The 21,979-nt window shown below is 41.0% G+C and overlaps 1 protein-coding gene and 1 long non-coding RNA gene across 2 annotated transcripts in view; both read right to left on the bottom strand.

The window, feature by feature from the left end:
* Positions 1 to 7,879, bottom strand: part of LOC125484374 — a 32,336-nt gene extending 24,457 nt beyond the window's left edge. Inside the window, exon 1 of the long non-coding RNA XR_007263195.1 lies at positions 7,621 to 7,879. This is a non-coding gene — a long non-coding RNA (uncharacterized LOC125484374). The remainder of the gene's footprint in view (positions 1 to 7,620) is intronic.
* The window catches only part of LOC109929418 (NXPE family member 3-like), a 456,754-nt gene that overhangs the window by 34,229 nt on the left and 400,546 nt on the right, over positions 1 to 21,979 (bottom strand).

Raw genomic sequence — 21,979 nt, 5'->3', positions numbered from 1 at the left:
CATGCTGCTGTTTCAGTGTTATTTAAATATATATTGCATACAGTTGGCTTCTTTCAATTTTTCAAGTAAAGAGGGTTCAAGTATGCATTTTTGAGGCAGGTGTGATAATGGAAGATTTTAATTGGCATGGATTTGAACTTAAGGAGTTGGGAATGCTAACAATTTAAACAAACAGTGGGCTAAGAATGGCAGTTTGGTGATCAGGTGATAGGGAGAAATAGGGTTAAGTTCTCATCCACAATCTTCTTTTTGATAATGAAGGCTTTTTTTAGAATCTAAGCAAACAGCAGGAATTAGATCCTGAATTCACATGTCTGTTAAACTTTAGCACACCTTGCCCTAGAGAAACTTAATTATTCCAGCATTTAATAATGTTCTGCAGCATTTGAAAACGTAAACAACAAACAATTTAAACTGAGGTCAGAAAGTTATTACTCAATAACACACCAACGTCAGGAACAAAATCAGAAATTGCTGGGAAAGCTCAGCAGGTCTGGCAGCATCTGCCGAGAAAAAATCAGAGTTAATGTTTTAGGTTTCAGGTCTGGTGACCCTTCCTCAGAACTCAAGTTCTCAGTTCTGAGGAAGGATAACTGGACCTGAAACATTAACTCGTGATTTCTGACACTGAAGAAAAAAAATCAATGACACCAGGTTATAGTTCAACAGGTTGGACTATAACCTGGTGTCGTTTGATTCCTGACCTTGTCTACCCCAGTCCAACACTGGTAACTCCACATCATTTCTTCCCAGATGCTGCCAGACCTGCTGAGCTTTTCTGTTTTTGTTCCTGATTTACAGCATCTACAGTTCTTTCGGTTTTACTAAATCAACACCCTTGGTTTCTGTTATATTATTGGTGCTGATGACACAGCCACACCGAAAAAAAAAGTCACTATTTCATTATCAGGAATGAAATTCTGAGCAGAATCTTGCCAGGCCCTGAACGATATGGGCTCTGGTGGGAAATCTGGGAGAATCATGTGAAATGTCCAATGAGGCCTTTCTTGACATCAGGAGCAACTACTGGCATTTTTCAACAGAGATCCAGGAGCCAAGTTGAGATACTTGCCAGGCAGCAGTGAAATTCTTATTAAAAGGAAATTATTGTATGTAGTCACCACATCTCCTAACATTGCATTCTTCCATCATTTTGTAAACCACAATGGAAATGAAAATGGCTGTGACTGCACTGGGAGTAGACAGGGTGAGTGTTGCTAACTGTGAGGGGCTGTCTGCAACTTCAGGCTATATAGGACCCATTGGGACCCATCAAAGGGCAACACCAGTAAACACACACCTATACAGTGAAGGTGAAACACACAGACTTACAAACGTGAGCGTGTATTCACAACACAGTGTCACAAATGTGCTCTCAGAGGGTCTTCTTATTTCTCCCCCTCCCTCTCACCATGTCTTGGGGCAATCTCTGGCTCAGTCATCAGTTGGAGTGGAGGGAGCCTGCCAAACAGCAGAACCCATTGGCCTTGGAGTTTTGGGGTAGGAGTATTTGTGTCTAAAGGGCCCAAACATGCTGAGGGTGTCCTTGCCAGATGCATGTGCTCCCTTCTGGGTTTGACCCGACACTGTCTGAGACTGTCAGGCGAGGTGGAGGTGGAAGGCCTGTCACCTCTGGAGCATTGAGAAAAGAGATCTCTGGGGGACCTGTCTGTGGTTCCTCCTCTGGCTGGGTGCCTACTGGCACTGCCCAGTCTCCTTGTGAGGAAGGAGGAATAAGCTCAGGGTAAATCATCCTCCTGTCACGTAACTGGGGTGTTGAGAGCCAATGACTAGGGCGATGGTGTGCAGGTCTGTCTGCATATCGTTCAGGCTCAGACAGGGCTGGACCAGGCTCTCCATGGCATCTGCCAACCTGTCCATGGAGACAGGCAGAAAATCACATGCCCGGTGAAGAGCAGTGTCCATATGACAATACTGCATTCCTGCAGCCATTGGGCTATGGGGGGTCATTGATCCCCCACAAACCTGCCTGCTGTCCCTACCTCTAATTGTACAATTGCATGGCGTACCTGATCGGCAGCACCATGTACTCCCTTCCTAGCTGGGACCGACTGAGGGCCTGATCTCCAGCAGTCCTCACAGTGCCAGCAACTTCGGGCATTTCTTCTTTGGCTGAAAAGTGCCCCGTCGCTGGTGCTCCCATCTCTAATATCCATAAAAGACCTTCCCCTACCCACCCCCAACCCCTAACCCGAGGTGTCAGTGTCTGAGCTGGAGGCAGGTAGGATGCAGCCTCACTACTGCTGCCTCTGAGCCATCCGTGCTCTCTTTTTCACAGATAGCGCACCCTCATTGTCAGGAAGGCTAACCTACCTGCAACTTCCCGCTAATTTAATGTCTGAACTTCAACCGGTTTCCAAAAAACTGAACATTGACTTCCTGCCCGTTTAACTTTCTTCATCCATCTTCCTGCATCTGTTTTGCTCCTTTCCTGTCATTGAGTTCTTTATATTTTAATGCATAGTTAAACAGGACACCCTGAACAATGTGAGGCCTGCAAAGGAATCCCTGGAATTGCCAGGATCCTCAAATGTCCATCTGCTGTCAGGTTTGTTGAATTATGGTAAACACTGTGTATAACTGTCCCCAATCAATACACACCGGAGTCAGAAGGATAGAGATAACCAGAATTAACTTTGTAAAGGTTAAGGTTATGTTAACGATTCAAAAACTTAAACTTGTAAGAATGGAAAAGACACAACATTCTAACCACTTCCCTACATGTCTCAAAAACGCACAATAAGTAAAGATCTGTGGTGTAAAATAGAAACACTTGAAATGCAAATTGAGTCATAGAGGTCTACAGCATGGAAACAGGCCCTTTGGCCCAACTTGCCTATGCCACAATTTAAACTAATCCCATTTGCCTGCATTTGGTTCATACCCCTTCATACGTATTCCATCCATGTACCTGTCCAAATGTTTCTTAAATAACAAAACTGTATTCACTTTCACCACTTCTTCTGGCAGGCCATTCCAGACACTCACCATCCTCTGGGTGAAAAAATTGCCCCTCTGGGCTTTTTTTGTACCTCTCCCCTCTCACCTTAAACCTATACCCTCTAATTTTAGATTCCCTGACCATGGGGAAAAGCTATTGGTTATCTACCTTATCTGTGCCTCTCATGATTTTATATACCTCTGTAAGTTCACCCCAAAGTCTCCTAAGCTCCAGGGAAAAAAGTCCCAACGTATCCAAACTCTCCTTATAACTCAAACCTTCCAGTTCACATAGCATCGTAATAAATCTTTTCTGCACTTTTTCTAGTTTAATCATTTCCTTTCTATCGTAGTGCCACTGGAAATGCATGCAGTATTCCAAATGTGGCCTCACCAAGGTCTCGTACAGCCACACACGACATCCCAACTCCTATAATCAATGCTCTGACTGATATAAGGTAGCATGCTGAAAGTCTTCTTCACTGCCCTGTCTACCTGTGACTCCATTTTCAAGGAGCTATGAACCTGTACACCTCGATCTTTTTGCTCTGTAACACTTCTCATGGCCCTACCATTGACTGTGTAAGTCCTGCTCAGGTCTGACTTACCAAAATGCAACACCTTGCATTCATCTAAATTAAAGTCTATCTGCCATTCCTCAGCCTGTTGGCCCAGTTGATGAAGATCTCACTGCATTCTTTCTTCACTGTCCACAATACCCTCAATCTTGGTGTCATCTGCAAACTTTAAAAATTCTCATTTAACTCATTTATACCAATGACAAATGACAGTGCATTCAGCACCGACCCCTGTGGCACAACACGGGTCACAGGACACCAGTCTGAAAAACAACCTCTACCATCTCCCTCTGTCTTCTACCGTCATGCCAATATTGTATCCAATTGGCTATATTTCCCTCTATCCTGTGAGATTTAACCTTACTCAACAACCTACAATGCAGTATCTTGTCAAAGGCCTTGTTTTTGTCCTTCAAAGCCATGTAGATAATGTCTACTGCACTGCCTTCATCTACATTCTTGGTCACCCCTTCAAAAATATCAATCAAATTCATAAGACATGATTTCCCATGCACAAAGCCATACCGACTATCCCAAATGAGTCCTTCCCTCTCCAAAAGCCTGTAGATCCTGTCTCTCAGAATCCCCTCTAACAACTTACCCACCACAGACATTAGGCTAACAGATCTGTAGTTCCCAGGCATTTCCCTGTAGCCTTTCTTAAATAATGGTATAACAATGGCCACCCTGAAATCTTTGGGCGCTTCACCCTTGGCTGTCGATGATATATTTCCAAGAGGGGTTCTGCAATTTCCTCCCAAGCCTCCCACAATGTCCTGAGATACACTACATCAGGTCCTGGGGATTTGTCTACCTTAATGCACTTTAAGACTTCCAGCACCTCCTCTTCTGTAATGTGGACACTCTTCAGTACATCACTATTCATTTCCCCAAGTTCCCTAGCATCCATACCTTTCCTGACAGTAACTGCTGACAAGAAATATTCATTTAGGATCTCACCCATCTCTTGTGTGTCCGCACGTAGGTGACCTTGTTGATCTTTAAGAGACCCTATTCTCTCCCTAGTTACTCTTTTGTCCTTCAAGTACTTGTAGAATCTCTTTGGATTCTCCTTTATCTTATCTGCCAAAGCCATCTCGTGTCCACTTTTGACCCTTCTGATTTCTCTCTGAAATGTACTCCAACACCCTCTATACTCCACAAGGAATTCATTTGATCACAGCTGCCTATATATGTCATATGCCTCCTTCTTTTTCAAGACTAGGGCCTCAATATCTCTAATCATCCAAGGTTCCCTACAAATGCCAGCCTTACCATTCACTCTAACAAGAAAATGTTCATCCAAAACCCTCATTAACTGACTTCTGAAAGCCTTCCACTTAACAGATGCCCCTTTGCCTGCAAACAGAATCCCCCAATCAATGTTTGAAAGTTCCCATCTAAGGCTATCAAGTTAGAACTTTATGGACCAGGCCTAACTTTTTCCATAGCTATTTTAAAACTAATGGAATTATGGTCACTGGTCCCAAAGTACTCCCCTACTAACACTTTTGTCACTTGCCCTGCTTATTTCCCAACGGGAAGTCACATTTTGTGCTTTCTCTAGTAGGCCATCGGCATACTGCATGAGAAAGTCTTCCTGAGCATACTTAACAAATTTCACTCCATCCAAGCCCTTAACACTATGACAGTCCCAGTCGATGTTAAGAAGGTTAAAATCCCCTCCTATTACAACCCTTTTATTCTTGCAGCTACCTGTTGTTATTACATTTTTTTGCTTCTCAATCTCCTGCTGACTACTGGGGGTCTACAGTAAAATGGTCTAAAAATAATCTCCACACACACACCCCCGCTTTTATTTCTCCGTTCTACTCATGCAGACTCAGTGAATGAACCCTCAAGAATGTCTTCTCTCCGTACAGTCGTGATGTTCTACCTAACCAAAAACACAAGTCCCCCTCCTCTCTTGCCTCCCCCTATCCTTCCTATAGCATCTGTATCCTGAAATATTGACCTGCCAGTTCTGTCCCTCCCTCAGCCATATTTCTGTAAATGCTAAGACATATGCATAAAATTCCAGATATAACCAATAAGAGCAGTGAACAGGTTCCTTAAAGTGTAAGAGCAAAAGAGCTCTGATGTGCAATGTGGTTTTCTATATGTTAGCCTGGGTAACATTTACCAGAGAGCCACATTTGTATTGAATCACACAGCTGGAAGTTTATTAGCAGCTAGCTTTGCATATAGGGCAGCACAATGGCTCAATTCCTCACAGCACCAGGGACTGTACATGCAATGACAGCAAGTCTTCTGGTAAGGGGCGCTATAGGCAAAAGCAGTGGCTCAGGACAGAAAACATGTTTTCCACAGAAACTGTACCATTTTCCTTGTGGAATAATTGCAGAAAATTCCAAAAACTGTGTTGATACTGGCAGGAAAATTCCACAATTTTGATAACTGTTGCTTTAGTTGAATATAATTGTGTGTTCGCAGACTTTGATCTTTGTGCAGAGTGAATATAAGGAGGTTGATGTTTTTTTGAACAGTCAGATGTGTAAGGTTTGCATTTTGTCTTGTAGTTGACCTGTCCACCCTTGGAAAAAGCCTCTGACTATCCAACCTATCTATGCCTCGAATGATTGTGTAGACCTCTATCAGGTCACCTCTCAGCCTCCGTCTTTCCACTGAAAATAACCTGAGTTAATCTCTCCTTATAACTAAATCCTGCCAGATAAGGCAACATTCTAGTAAACCTTCTCTGCACCCTGTTCAAGGCATTCACAGTTTCACCTAAAGCAGAGGACAAGAAGGCTGAATGGCATTTTAGCTGCACTGCAGAATTAACTAATTTACAATCATTTCCAAAGGGACCAAAAAACAATTCATTTCAAACTGAATCTGAAATAAATAGAACCTTTGTCTTGACTTGTACATGCTTTTACCTGCAGCAATCAGCCATTAACATGTACTATTCCAGTTGTATCCATAGCAAAACTCTTGTGCTTTTGAACGTTCAGGTCTCCCACAACAGAAATTGCCAAACAGCTAGAAGAGTGTCACACCTATTCTGCTGTCATAGATTGCAAGAATCTTAAGTGATTTAAACATTTTTTCTGGCTAAACTTGCATCTAGTGTGCTATTTAGAAAAATAGCTGTCATTTGTTCCGACTCAAAAGTTTGGCGTGGTTGAATATTTAAAGCTTCGAACCTAATTTTGCTGTGTTAACTCTCCAGGCAGTAAAAGAGGAATAGTGAATCACCCAAATGTTCTGTGCCATTTTCCGTAACAAAACAGTATCCATCCATTCCACTTCAAGCAGAAGGGGTTAATTAGTAGTGGTTTACTGTTGATTTAAAGGGGGCAAGGTAAACAATCCTGAATGTAATTGTGTCAAAAGCCTCTCTTTCTCCTGTACAAAAATAAGAGTCTTGTGTTAGAATTCATTTCTGATTGAAGGAACAGCCTACTTCCTTTGTTACATTCTGCTCTTTTTTTAAATTCTTTGATATCAGTTTTCTCAGATTTTAGAACATACCATTAGGTAATTCTGTTCAAAGAGAATTGCATTTCCAAAATTCCAATTTCCACATTACTTGAATACTTTCACACCAGAAAGGATTTAAGACAAGAAAATTTTATCAACTGGAATTAAAGATTCACCCATTAGTTAAAATAGTATTTGGTATTTAAACATACAGGTTCTGAGATTAAACATTTATCGAGGACTTCCCTCAAACTAAACACAACACAAAAAGTACATTATTTTGAGAAGGAGGGGGTAAGTTATGTCCTTTGAGTTAACTGTTTTCTTCTTCAATTAACTTTAATCAACTGTAGCCAATTCCAAGAGGTAAATTTTTACTGTGCTTTAAGAAACAAATTTTAAATCAACATTGCATGGCAGGCTTGTCTTTTAGACAATCACTGCTCATTCCTCAAAGGTACATTACATTAACCATACATGTCCACATTGATGCAGCCAGTCTTTCAAATCACCAAACATTCCCAAAATGCAAACTAAACTCTAAGTATTCTCAGATCTCAAGTTCCAGGGAACAAAAACATACATATAACACAAGACCACATTTAACAACCAATGAACGAAGGTGCATACAAACCAGATCATGAAGAGTTAACACTCAGCTCAGGAACCACAGCACAAAAAGCTGGTGTCTCTCTCTCTGTCTCACTTACGAACACTTTCTTACTTTCTTCTGATTGCAGTTTTTAACTTTTTGTTTATTTTTTGCTTGGAAAGAAAATGAAACATACAATAGTTTCATATTCCAGAACCAGCAGTTATATAACACACAGTCACATAATGAAAAGCCCAGAAATTAAAAGCTTAACATATGAGGAACGTTTGAGAACTCTAGGTCTGTACTCGATGGAGTTTAGAAAGATGAGGGTGGATCTAATTGAAACTTACAGAATACTGAATGGTCTGGACAGAGTGGCTGATGGGAAAATGCTTCCACTGGTAGGAGAGACCGGGACCCGAGCGCACAGTCTTAGAGTAAAGGGAAGACCTTCTAGAACGGAAGTAAGGAGAAACCTCTTCAGCCAGAGAGTGGTGAATCTATGGAATTCACTGCCACAGAAGGCTGTGGATGCCAGGACATGGAGTATATTTAAGATGGAGATAGATAGGTTCCTGATTGTCAAGGGGATCAAGGGTTATGGGGAGAAAGCAGGAGAATGGGGTTGAGAAACTTATCAGCCATGATTGAATGCTTGATGATTGAGCAGACTCGATGGGCTGAATGGCCTAACTTCTGCTACTATGTCTTATGGTCTTATGGTTTAATAAATGCTTCCACAAATCTCGGCTGTGACAAATATTCACTGACTGTAGAATTTCTCTATTAATTACACATGAGCTCAAAGTGCTAATTAATTTGTTTTTAGGCCTTATCTTCTTTGTTTCTCATTTCTTTTTACCACTCTTTGCAAACAAGGTGGCTTTGTGATGTTCCAATTAGCTTTAACCAATTAGCTTTGGTCAATTCATTCAGTAACACTTGCCTCTTTGCTGGAATAAAATATTCGAGGTTAATTTCCTTCCTCTCCTGTGGATTCCCCTGCCTATTTCTTCAATATTTTAACTATAGGCCAGAGAGGAGCTATAGGTGCAGGTCTTTCTGATTTATAGGAAGGCAGGTCATCCCACACATTACCATTCCTATGTCAGTACACGTACACTTTGTTCTCTAACCCACTCCAGTCAACGTCATTGCCCTCACTGCCCTCTGAGTAGAGCAGGGTAATAATGGGTACCTCCCCTACAGTGGCCACCATCCAGCCTTTCGGCTTTAAACTCTCACATTTGAGAGCTGCCACCCTCACAGTTCCCGTCTCTCACTGGCCATATTTCTGACGAGGGCTGTCAGAATTACAATCGCTTTCTCACATTTAGCATTTCCCTTCCACCAAGCTTTCTGCTTTGGTATTGGGGCAACAGGGTCACACCCCCTCCTGATCATCTTCATGATCAGCTTCTGATTGAGATCCAGTGCACTTTGTACCAACGACCCTTTTGGACATATTATTTTATCTTTGTCCTTAGACAAGATCCCTTCCGGATCCTTTCCGGCTACCGTAGTCTTATGCCATCCTTAGCGCGCTTTTCTGTCAAGGCATCCTGCTGTGGTACTCAACACCTACCTGGTGCGGACTGGGTCTATTGATTGTCGACTGAACACATCACACTCCTTTCTCCCTCTTAGTCCTTTTCATGCTGCAACTTACAGCCAGGATTAACTGTGGAGCTTGCCCTCTGCCTCAAGGTGGTAATATTAAACATGCTCACTCAATTAGGACCCACAAAGTCGTTAACAGACCGGTGCAGTACCCTGCTTGCAGTGCCAATTGCTGGGGAGAGACGTCAAAGAGGAGAGTTGGCAAACAATTGATCTTTATTCAGAGCTCTTTACCATGCAACATGGGAGAGGTTCCTAGAACACTGCCCACTGAACACACTGGTGCTCCCACTCTAGTACAGCATTTCTATACATTTCACATTACAATAATTACATGTAACACTGATGTAATTGTTAGTCATGTCCCCCCAATCTATACATCCAATCCTGTCAATACACAATCAATGATGGACATCTCTATGGACAGCCCTTGGTTCCCCATGATCTTATGGCATTTACCAATGTTGTCTAGCTCCTCCTTAAACAAGTTAGACAACTCTGACCAGAATGTTATAAATTCGCTAAGGCATCCCACAATACAGAAGCTGTCAATTCAATATGAACACAAGCCGGTACCAATGCAAAACAGTCCCAACTTTCTTAGGAACAAAGTTACAACAGCCTTTAATATTAAACAATATATTTTTTATCCTATTTCACCCCTTTAACTTAAAATATGTCCTGAGTAGCTTGCAGTCACTCATACTCTCTCCATCTGTGGAACTGCGAAGTTGCCTTCTCTCTCTCTCTCTCTCTCTACGGTTAGCTGGTCTCTGCACTTTGCCGTGCCGGTCTCTTCGGAAAGTCTCCAAAAGGTGCAACAGCTCGATCTGCAGGCGAACCCTGTTTTTATACCTTTTTGGATAGTTTTCTGGAACTTTCTATAGTTTTGGCCAATCAGGGAGACTTGCTTAATAGTTTGAAACGTTGTCAATTATTTCTACGGCTTGCTACTGTCTTTCCGTGTGAGGCTGGAAAAGCAGTACAAGTCAGACAGCATCCGAGGAGCAGGTACGTTAACATTTCAGGCCAAAGCCCTTCAATGGCTTGCTACTGTTTGTTCCTTTGCGTAGCAGGACCTGGTGCCTTTCTGTCTGGGCCCCTCCTTTGTTTGGTGGATAAGCTGTTGGGACCAGACAACAGCTTGCATATGTCTTTTGAGTATTTTAGAGAGGTAAACATTTCTGATGAGCAGCTCTGCATATTCATTGTACAAGTTTCACCATATTATAAATCAATAATTTACTGTTTATTAAATAAAACGTGGTTGATGCATTTTTTTATTTTAAGCCTAACATAGAGAAGGTATATGATTGGCCAGAATAGACCCCAAGTGCTGGATTCACCCCTAAGAGAAAAAAATGCCACGCCCACTCTGTCAAGTCTATTCAGGAGCTTACAGGCTTCAACTAGGTCAGCCCTCACTCCTCTAGACTCCAATGGAAACAACTGTAGCCTGTCCAAGTTATTCTCATAAAACAACCTACTAATTCCAGGTAACAACCTCATAAACTTCCTTTGAACCACTTCCAATACCTCTACAAATATCCTTACATAAGCAGGCCAAACCTGTACACGGTACCTGAGCTGTCTCATATATAACTAAAGCATGATATTCGTACTTTAAACATCATCTACAATTTCGCTGACACACCATCGTTGTAGGCCATTTAGCAAACAATGATGAGTCAGACTACAGAAAGGATATAGAGTGCTTGCTGTCATGGTGAAATGATAACAATCTTTCCCACAATGTCAGCAAAATAAAAGAACTGATCATTGACTTCAGCAGGAAAGGAGGAGGACACATTGCTATCTACGTCAGTGGAGCTGAGGTGGAGAGGGTCGAGAGCATCAAGTTCCTAGGAGTGATGATAACCAACAACCTGTCCTGGACCTCCCATGTAGATGCGATGGTCAAGAAGGCACAACAATGCCTCTTCTTCCTCAAGAAGCTTAGGAAATTCAGCATGTCCACAAGGATCCTCACCAACTTTTACAGACGCACCATAGAAAGTATTCTATCTGGGTGTATAATGGCTTGATAGAGTAACTGCTCTGCCCAGGATCATAAGCTTGAACACATGTAATAACAGGTTCAAGAACAGCCTCTTTCTTGCTGTTATTAGACTGCAGAATAGACCTGTCTAATTTCAAATCTAATGTTGATCTTGCTTTTGTACATCTCCTGTGCAGCCATAACCTTGTATGCCTCACTCTGTCTAAGCACCCAAGATCCATATGTCCTTGTATATTATGATCTGCCTATATTGCTTGCAAAACAAAACTTTTCACTGTGCTTAGATACATGTGACAACAATAAATCAAATCAAATCAAAACGTTCAATTCCTGTTGTAATAAAGGATAGCATTCAGTGATTTTATGCTGTACCCATATCATAAATTTTAGTGAATCATGCATCCAAAAATGTAAATTGCTCTGCAACTCAAAAATCTGTAGTTGTTCTCCATTTAACAAAATACTCTTTTTTTAATTCTTACCAAATCATGAAATTTCCCATTTACCGACATGATATTTCACATGCCAGATGTTTGCCTACTCATTTAACCAATCTGCATTTGCAACTTCCTTATGCCTTCTTCACAAATTATCTTCCTATCTATTTTGTTGCTGTCTGAGAATTTAGGTGCCATGATTTCTCTCCTCTCCTCAAAGTCATCAATGTAAATTGTAAAAAGTTGAGGCCCAGCATAGACCTGTGCAGGACACCATTAAATGGACAATGATTCATTTATACATACACTCTGATTTTTGCCAGCCAGCTAGTCTTCTATTCATGCTGTCATGTTAAACACTGAGCTCTTATTTTGCACAGTAAACTTTAATATTTACTTTTTCAAATGCCTTCTGGAATTTCAAGAACTGTATGTCTATAGACCTCACTTTATCCACAGTGTAATTTCTTCCTTCAAAGAACTCCAATAAATTAGTTAAACGTGATTACTCTTTCATAAATCTACTGTGACTCTTCCCATTTACTTGAGTTTTTCTAATTACCCAGTCATAATTTCCTTTAAGATCAATTATAACAACTTCCCCATGACAGATGTCAAGCTAACTGGCATACAGTTTCCTTTCTTCTGTTTCCCTCCCTTCTCTTGAATACAGGGGTTATAGTGTGACGTTACCACGCTCCTGTGTCAAGATTGGATGAGCAAAAGTAAAGCATTGTAATCTCTTGTGAAGCTTACTATGATCTGATGACCCAGTGTGTCATTAATATCTGGGGGTGAGAGTTACTGAGCAGTCAATAGAATCTGTTTTGGTCACAAGTGCTTTTTGATATGGACCGTGTGGTCAGTTATCACAGTTATCAGTTGCAGAGCGATTTACATTTTTGGATGCATGATTCACTAAAATTTACAATATGGGTACAGCACAAAATCATTGAATGCTATCCTTTATTACAACAGGAATTGAACGTTTTGATTTGATTTGATTTATTGTTGTCACATGTATCTAAGCACAGTGAAAAGTTTTGTTTGGCAAGCAATATAGGCAGATCATAATATACAAGGATATATGGATCATAGGGTGCTTAGACAGAGTGAGGCATACAAGGTTATGGCTGCACAGGAGATGTACAAAAGCAAGATCAACACTAGATTTGAAATTAGAGAGGTCTACTAGGTGTTTCAATCTCTGTTATAGGTCCTTGGCCAATTTGTGTGACGGTGTGCCTGGTAGGGAAACAATGGGTCTGACAGGGATGTCTGGTTTATGTACTTTAGGCAGTCCATAGAAGCGGAGGGTGTTTGTGCCTTCTGGTTTCATTCTCACGAAGTCTGTCGTGGTTATCTGCCCTGCATTCATCATTCGCTTCAGTGTCTGGGTGATCCTATTACCTAGCTGCGGTATTGGGTCTATCGCCACCTGATGGTAAGTGGTTGTATCTGCGAGCAATGTCTGTTATTTCTTAACATAGTCTGGTTTGTTCATAATGATGGTCATGCGCCCTTTGTCTGCTGGTAGAGTTATGATGTTCTTGTTTTTATGGAGTTTATCTAGTGCTTTTCTCTCTGCTGTGTTCAGGTTGTCCCCTTTGTTCCTTCCGTGTATTGTGGGGATTATAGTTTGTCTGATGCCTTGTTGTGTTTCGTCTGTGAGTTTGTTGTCTTTTAATGTATTCTCCAGAGCGGCCATGAAGTCTGTTCTGTTCACATCTTTGTGGTTATAGCTCCCCACCCACACTTCAGTCAATAAACATACAGAATTGTACTCCATGTACAAACACATACAGGTCACAACCGGAAATGACACTACTCACCATAACGGACCGGACAGTATAAATTCTAAGTGGAGTAGAATAACATTGCTTCATTGGAGGCTCCACTGATGATGTCACCTAGCACACTGACGAAACATCTGAACGAGAACAAGCCAGGTCAGCGAGCAAGTCAACAACCTCACCCACAACCCGAGCTACAGATCTTTGCCAAAACTTTAAATCTCACCTCACTAACCGCAGCTCACCCAATCTTTGCGTCATCCACAAACTTACTAATCAAGTCATCTAAATTTATATATCTTTTATAAAAATAAGGGTCCCAGCACTATTCCCTGAGGAAAATCACTGGTCACAGATCTCCAGTCAGACCTCTATTCTCTTTCTTCTTAGTAAGCCAGTTTTGTATCCATCTTACCAGTACACCACAGGTCCCAAGTGACTTCACCTTTTGGATCAACCTACCATGAGCGACCTTATCAAAGACCTTGCTAAAGTCCATACAGACAACATCTACCGCCCTTTCCCCTCATCAATCATCTTTGTCACTTCCTCAAAAAATTCATTTAAGTTTGTGACACAAACCCACACAAAGCCATGCTGTGTTTTCCAAATAAGTCGACATTTTTCCATGTGTGAGTAAACCCTATCCCTAAGAATCTTCTCCGTTAATTTTAGTACCACTGATGTAAGGCTCACCAGCCTGTAATTTCTCAGATTATCCCTGTTACCCCTCTTAAACAAAGGAATAACTTTGGCTATTCTCTAGTCCTCTGGGACTTCTCCTGTGACTAGGAGAATGCAAAGGCTTTGTACAAGGTCCCAACAATTTCCTCACCAGCATCCCTTAGCATTCTGGGATAGATCCCATCAGATCCTGGTGACATGTCTACCTGACTGCATTTTAAATCACTCAACATCTCCTCCTTTTTCATATTTGCATATATCACAATATCAACATACCCCTCCTGAGCCTCAACATTCACCATGTCCTTCTCTTTTGTGAATACTGATGCAAAATATTTCATAGAATCTCTACAGTGCGGAAGCAGGACATTGGCCCATCAAGTCTACACCAACCATCCAAAGAGCACCCCATCCAGACCTACCCCCTACTCTATCCCTGTGACATTGCTTTTACCATGGATAATCCATTTAGCTTGCATATCCGAAGCAGACATAGTCGCACAAGGCTGGAATAAGCCCGGGTCCCTGGTGATGTGAGGTCACCGTGCTGCCCACAGAAATCAGGACTTGTCTTGGTTTGGAACCCAGAACCTCTCCCATGCCTGCAATGTACAATCCCCAATGTGAGAATCATATCCCTAGACCAATGAGCCATTGCTAATCTCACCCACTTCTTCCAAATCCATGGATAAATTCTCTCTTTACTCCTTTAGTGGATCTACCCATTTACGAGCTAGAATTTAGAAGTCATTGTCATGTGTACTTTTAGAAGAAAAATACAATGAAAAGTTTTATAAGTCACCTTACCGTGGTACCTGTATTAATGATAAAAGTCATAAGTAAACTCAAGACAAAAGTTCATCACAGCCCATTTAACGGCTCCTGTTTTTGGAGGAAGCCGACAATAACACAAAACACACAGCTACCCTCTTGTTCCTTATGTATGTATAAAATGCCTTGGTATTTTCCTTAATCCTGTTTGCCAAAGACATTCCATGGGACCTTTTAGCCCTCTTAATTCCTGTTTAAGTTCTTTCCTGCTATCTTTGTATTCTTAAAGGGGTCTGTCTATCTTCAGTTTCCTAAATGTTATTTGTGATTCCTTTTTCTTTTTGACTGAGCTTTCATTTTCTCCTGCCATTCGAGATTCCTGAATCTTGCCATCCTTATTCTTCATTTTCACAAGATCATGCTGGTCTTGAACTCTAATCACTTGGCCTTTAAAAGATTCCCACGTGACAGATGTGGATTTACCCTCCAACAGCCACCCTCAATCTACATTCCCCAGTTCCGGCCTAATATTGTGGTAATTAGCCTTCTCCAAACTTAATACCTTCACCCGAGACTATTCTTATCCTTATCCACAAGTAACTTAAAACCTGATGGTATTATGGGCACTGTTCCTGAAATTCTCCCCCACTGAAACTTGTATCACCTGGCTATGCTCATTCCCCAAAACGGGGCCCAGTATGTTCCCTTCTCTAGTTGGAATATTTACATGTTGTTTCAAAAAGCTGCCCTGCACACACTTAACATATTCTCCCCCATCAAAGCCCTTGGCACTAAACAAGTCCCAGTCAATATGGACAAGTTAAAATCACTCACAACAACAATGCTATTTTTTTCACACTTTTCAATATAAGATCTAAATATCTGTTCCTCTGCCACCAGTTGGCTGTTGGAAGGCTGCTGTAGTACAATCCCATCAAAGTAACTGCACCTTCCTATTCCTGAGCTCTACCCATATGGCCTCGCTGGATAAGGCCTCCAAGTTGTCCTCCTCCAGTACAGCTGGGATATTCCTCCTAATCAGCAACACAACTTCCCACCTCTTTTACATCACTCTCAATCATGCCTTTCTTTGAGTTAATGTCTGAATTTAATCCCATTTAGCATAGCTCGCCTTTGCGTAATTGTGCTAAGGGCTGGATTTTATTTGCAACACCATGGGCTTTGAAGTTCTTTTCCATATTTCTTAACATCCAGTCGGAACAGATTCTGATCCCACACTTTTGATGTGGCATATTGTCATTTCAGGAAATCGAAGTACAGTACATCCAGTTACCCATTATCCGTGGCACTTGTCAATTCTTCATAGAACTCTGAAATACTTCATCCAGTATTTATTACCTGTCCATCCCTGGTTGACTATGAGAAGGTGGTGGTGAGCTGCCTTCTGGAACCGCTGTAGTTCATTTGCTGCAGGTGCACCCACAGTGCTGTTAGGAGAGAATTCTAGAATTTTAATCCAATGACACTGAAGGAATGGCAATATATCTCCAAGCCTGGATAGTGAGTTGGCGAAACATGATTTCTCTTTCACAAGATCATATTGACTGCAGTCTGTTACAGTCTTCATCACATTTAACACCTTAACAAGAAAAGTTTCTCTATCTTAAAGGTGTTAAGGAACACAAGCTCCCAAACCTCTCAGTTACCAATAACCCTCTAGATTCTCCCTTCCCACTCCACTTCCCTCACTCCACCATTCATTTAAGCTCAGCTGTCATTGTATATTCCCTATACTTTCTGGCCTTCCTCTCTTTGATGTTACATGACAAGTCCTCTGCAAAGGATTTATTTTTATCTCTTTATACCCAAATCTGATTATATTATAATCATAAGGTAACGTAGGCATCTTCCTGATTGCTCAGACTGCATAAAGAAGAACTCATTATTACTGTAAGAAAGAATAATCTGATAAAAAATAATAATCTAAGAAGAATAAGAAAGAATTTATCATGAAAGAATATCCAATGCATTCAAATTCATAATGGAACAAAATAACTGTTGCCCTTTATTCATTACATTTGGTGAAAGTTAGATTTTGTAACAATAAAAGTTGAATATGAATTTTTGAAAATTCTGAAGGTGGAAATTATTCCAGTGAAATTCATTAATTATAAGATTATGGCATGCTGGGTCAAGTATTGTGTGTTATAATCGGATTTAAATCTATTCCATTACAGCCGTCCACTTGATTTCAATTATTTATTAAAAATAAAACAAGAACGGCAGTATGCGAGATTATGCAAGACCCTGCTGAATACTTAAGATATGCAGACATTGTAACAGTATCACAGCCTTCTATAGTGTATGTTCTGAACAAGTCTGAACAATTTTGAACATTCAAACTATGAAATTGGGCAGACCTTGAATACAGGATGCAGGATTAGCCTAACCTAATTGCTTCTGATGTTGGCAACATGTTAAGTGTCATGCTGCCTCCTAAGTTAAATGATTGTAGCTTGCTACCAATTCTCAGCTCATTCTTGGTTGGTTGCATGCCTAAACAATAAGCACAAAGTCATGGATTCATGCCACTATGGATTAAAGATAGTTCATCCTGCTTACTGCCATCCTGCACCTCTTAAAGGAGATTAAAAAAAATGGAACTGGAAGTCTTTTCAAGGAGGGTTTCTATCACAATGAATACTCAAAATTGACTAGCACGGGGCTCCAAGATTTTCCAACTGGTCGTTGGCCTTGCTGCTGAAGCTGGAGAGGAAGAAAGCTGTCATCTATCCACAGGCGGCCAGGAGTTACTCCAGACAAACTTTGTGAAGTTTGCGTGTCCAGGCAATACCAAGAGTCTACCCTCAAGGACCTGGGTGCAGTGCTGCAAAATGTTCAGTCACCTCATGCCAGCCATCTAGGTCAGTGAATGTGACTTCAAATATCAGATTCTACCAGATCAGAAGGTTATGTGACTTTGAAAATGTTTGTCTCAGAAGGCAATGGAGGCAAAACTCATTGAACAATTGTAAGATGACAGCAGATAGATTCTTGTTAGTCATGAGAATGAAAGGACATCAAGAAAAGATGGGAATGTGGAATTCAAAACACAAAGGGACCAGCTATGATCTTATTGAATGGTGGCGTAGACCAAGTGGGTTGACTGGCCTAGTTCTGCTCCTTATTCATATGTTCACATGAAGGTATTAGCTGAGATGTCGATAAAGTTGCCTGCTTTTTAATAGATGGTATCAAATTTTTTGACTGTTGTTGGAGGTCAACCCATGCATCAAAGTGGAGAATATTCCATCACACTACTTACTTGTGCCATGTAGATGGGGCATAGGCATTAGAGAGACAGAAAGTGAGTTACTCATCACAGAATTCTCAACATCTGACACGTTCTCCTAGGTACTGTGTTTGTACAGCTGATCCAGCTCAGTTTCTGTTCAATAGTAACCCCAAGGATCTTGATTCTGGGACAATTCAGCTATGATAATGCTATTAAATGTCAAAGGAGTGATGTTTGGAATCTCTCTGGTTGGAGATGGTCATTGCCTGGCACTTATCTGGCATAGATGTTGCTTACCACTTTTCAACCCAAGCTTGGAGAGAGTCCAGGTCTTCCTGCATATTGACATGAGCTTCAGGGTCAGAGGAGTTACAAATAGTGCTGAACATTGCGCAATGATCAGCAAACATCTCATTTTTGACCCAACGATAGATATAGGTCATTGATGAATTTACTGAAGTTGGCTGGGCCTAGGTCACTACCCTGACAAACTTACTCAGTGATATCCTGGAGCTGAAATAATTGATCTTCAACAATCTTCTTCATACTTTGGTTGATCTGACTTCACCTCACAGAGAAGTTGCCCCGACATCTATTGATTCAGTTTAGCGAGGGCTCCTTAATGCCGCACTCAGTCAAATGTGATCTAGACATCAACAGCTGTCACACTCACCTCAACACTAGAATTCAGCTCTTTTGCCCTTGTTTGAACCACATCAAAATAATGTCAGGAGCTGAGTGCCCCTGGCATAACTCAAGCTGGAATTCTGTGGACAAGTCTTATTAAGTAAGTGTCATTTGAGAGCAATATCGATGACATATTCTATCACTTTGCTAATGATTAGGAATAGGCCAATGGGATAATAAATGGCCAGTTTGGATTTGTCAGACTTTTAGCTTACAGTATGTACCTGGCAATTTTCCACATTGGTGTGTAGATGGCTAAATCATGAAAACAGAGTCATAGTTATATATGATCCAATTCACTGAATGCTGGCATTATACCCCACTTACATTGCGGTTTCACAGGTAATTTCTAGGAAATTCCAAACAAGTCCTGAGGTGCTTAGAAAAGCTGTATTCTCTCAATGAATTGTCTTTTCCTCATTAATGATTGCATACTCAGAGGAATTAAAAGAATGGTTCATCTCATAGAGTCATGGAGTATTAGAGATTTACAGCACAGAAACAGGCCCTTCGGTCCAACTCATCCATGTCAACCAGATATCCCAAATAAATCTAGTCCTATTTGCCAGCATGTGGCCCATATCCCTCTAAACCCTTCCTATTCATATACCCATCCAGTTGCCTTTTAAATGTTGAAATTGTACCAGTCTCCACCATTTCCTCTGGCAGCTCATTCCATACATGCACCACCATCTGCAGGGAAAAGTTGCCCCTTAGATCCCTTTTCACCTTAAACCTATGCCCTCTAGTTTTGGACACCCCCACTCCAGGGAAAAGACTTTGTCTATTTACCCTATCCATGCCCTTCATGATTTTATAAACCTCAGTAAGGTCACCCTCAGCCTCCGACTCTCCAGGGAAAATAGCCCAGCTTATTTAGCCTCTCCCTGTAGCTCAAACCCTCCAGCCTTGGCAACATCCTGGTAAATCTTTTCTGAACCCTTTTAAGTTTCACAACATCCTTCCTATAGCAGGGAGACCAGAATTGCACGCAGTATTCCAAAAGCGGCCTAGCCAATCTCCTGTACAGCCACAACACGACCTCCCAACTCCTATACTCAATGCACTAACCAATAAAGGTAAGCATATAAAACACCTCAAAGTAGTATAGAGAGTTAGAGAGCATCAGAATAAACACATGTAAGTTATAACACTCAATTATATTCATTCAGTTAACTAGAAAGCGCAATAATATCTAATATCAAAACAAGATTTCAAAAAAGGTTCAGACAAGTCAAAAGTGTTTTACAAAATTTATCCATATTCTTAGAAATATCTGCTTGAAATGAGAATCCTGTCATTAAAATGGCATGTCTGGTCAGGAATGAATTGTGAACGTGAAACTTTGAGTGATAAAGAAAAGAAAATCAACAATTTTTAAGTGTAGTTTTTAAAAAATTACCTTATAGTAAACTGGCTGGAGAAAAGAACTGGTACAGACATACTGAATGAGGCTGAAAGAATAAGAGAACTTTTGAATAATATCAAAATGTTCATATCAGACAGTAATAATATCAAAATGGGTTTGAGCATGTTTACCTTGCAGAAGAGCTAAGCACCTGAACATCACTGGAAGAATGAACTAAAGAAGGCGAAGATTTTGACAGCAAAGGAAGCAGCAAGACAACATTAAAGACAGGTATTACTGAAAGGAGGAGTGATACTCTGAGACCCCTAACATCCTCTCCTTCTGTCTGTGATGAGTGTGGTTTCTTTATAAAAAGGTCACATTGTGTGTATTAAACTCCCATTAGTGTGTGGTCAATTTAAAAGTCATAAGCAGCAGGCTTTCATGTGTTTAAATAAAGAAGGCTATTTATTTAAACTTTTATCACAGAAAATCTCAACGCTGTGGGCTGAATCTTACTATATTTGTCTGTAGACATTTTCATTGAGTTTCACTAAGGGTTTCAGGTCTGAGAACTGGTGAGTTTTCTCACACTATTGTCCAAAATTTGCCTAGATAGCGACCTATCATGCCCCTATGACACCCCTCTCGTCCAGTGCTAGCCTGATTCTCAGTGGGGGTGTACACAAAAGTACAGATTGCAGCGGAGCAGTTCACTGCTAATGAATAGGTGATGTGTCATGATTGTTCCAAGCAGCTGATATATGTCATGTAGCAGCATTTGTAGATGTGGGGAACTGTTCATGCTGCCTGAGAGGCTGCAGGTGCCAGATATCCAGGATGGTAGTCCTAAGAGCAAGGCGATCAGTTGGAGTTGCCAGGTACCTACCCTGACCTTCCTTTTGGGCATAGAAACTTGCATAATAATAAGGCAAGAATCAGCCTTAATGAAAGTGACTTTAATGAGTAATAATCCCTGTTAACAGACATCTCAGCACTCCTTCATGAGAATCTCATCGTGATGCCTGGAAATGTGCTGAACTGTTCATACAATCCTCCCAGGTTCTCACTACAGCCCAGGTTGTTCAGGCCCCTATGAGATTGCAGCCTTTGTCAGTCACACCTCACTTGTTCAAGAAAGATACAATGAAAGAATGTTATGCACTTTCCAAGCAATAAAGCAACAGAATAGTTCACAGCATACACACTGAATAGTACAGTATAGTATTGCTCTTTGCAGTGTATAATCTGAACAGCTTTACAAACAGAATTTCCTTATCTGGATTCTTCTTACATCACACTTCCCTGTATTTAATTGCAGTTTTCTTTCTGGAGTTGCTAAATGTTTTGTGATTTTTGACATGTAGGCTTCAAGCTCTTTCACTAAAACTAAGTCTGCTTTCTCTTCTGCACTTACTGGTAACCATACTGGTGTCAGCTTTGATCTGCTCCTTCCTCTGCACATATCCAGTTGTTGAGACAAGCTTCATTAGACTTAATCTGAATTGTTCATCCTGGGCAGAATCATAGCTATTTCTATTTCATTAGTGTGTCTAGGACCGTCACCTCTGGACCTGGAAATTGTCCCTTAGATTACCCCGGAACAGTAAAATGGTTCAAAGGTTTGAAGACCAGGAAGGTTTACATGGGTCACAATATGAGCAGTGGTTACTACTAACAGGATGCTGCTATCAAGCTAACTGATGTGCTATCCACCACACAAGTGAGTAAGAGATAATAGGAAATGCCGATGCTGGAGAATCTGAGATAACAAGGTGTAGA

The sequence above is a fragment of the Rhincodon typus genome, chromosome 11 (assembly GCF_021869965.1).
Source record: "Rhincodon typus isolate 14 chromosome 11, sRhiTyp1.1, whole genome shotgun sequence".
NCBI classification, from domain to species: Eukaryota; Metazoa; Chordata; class Chondrichthyes; order Orectolobiformes; family Rhincodontidae; genus Rhincodon; species Rhincodon typus.
This window is presented reverse-complemented; position numbering and strand designations above follow the sequence as displayed.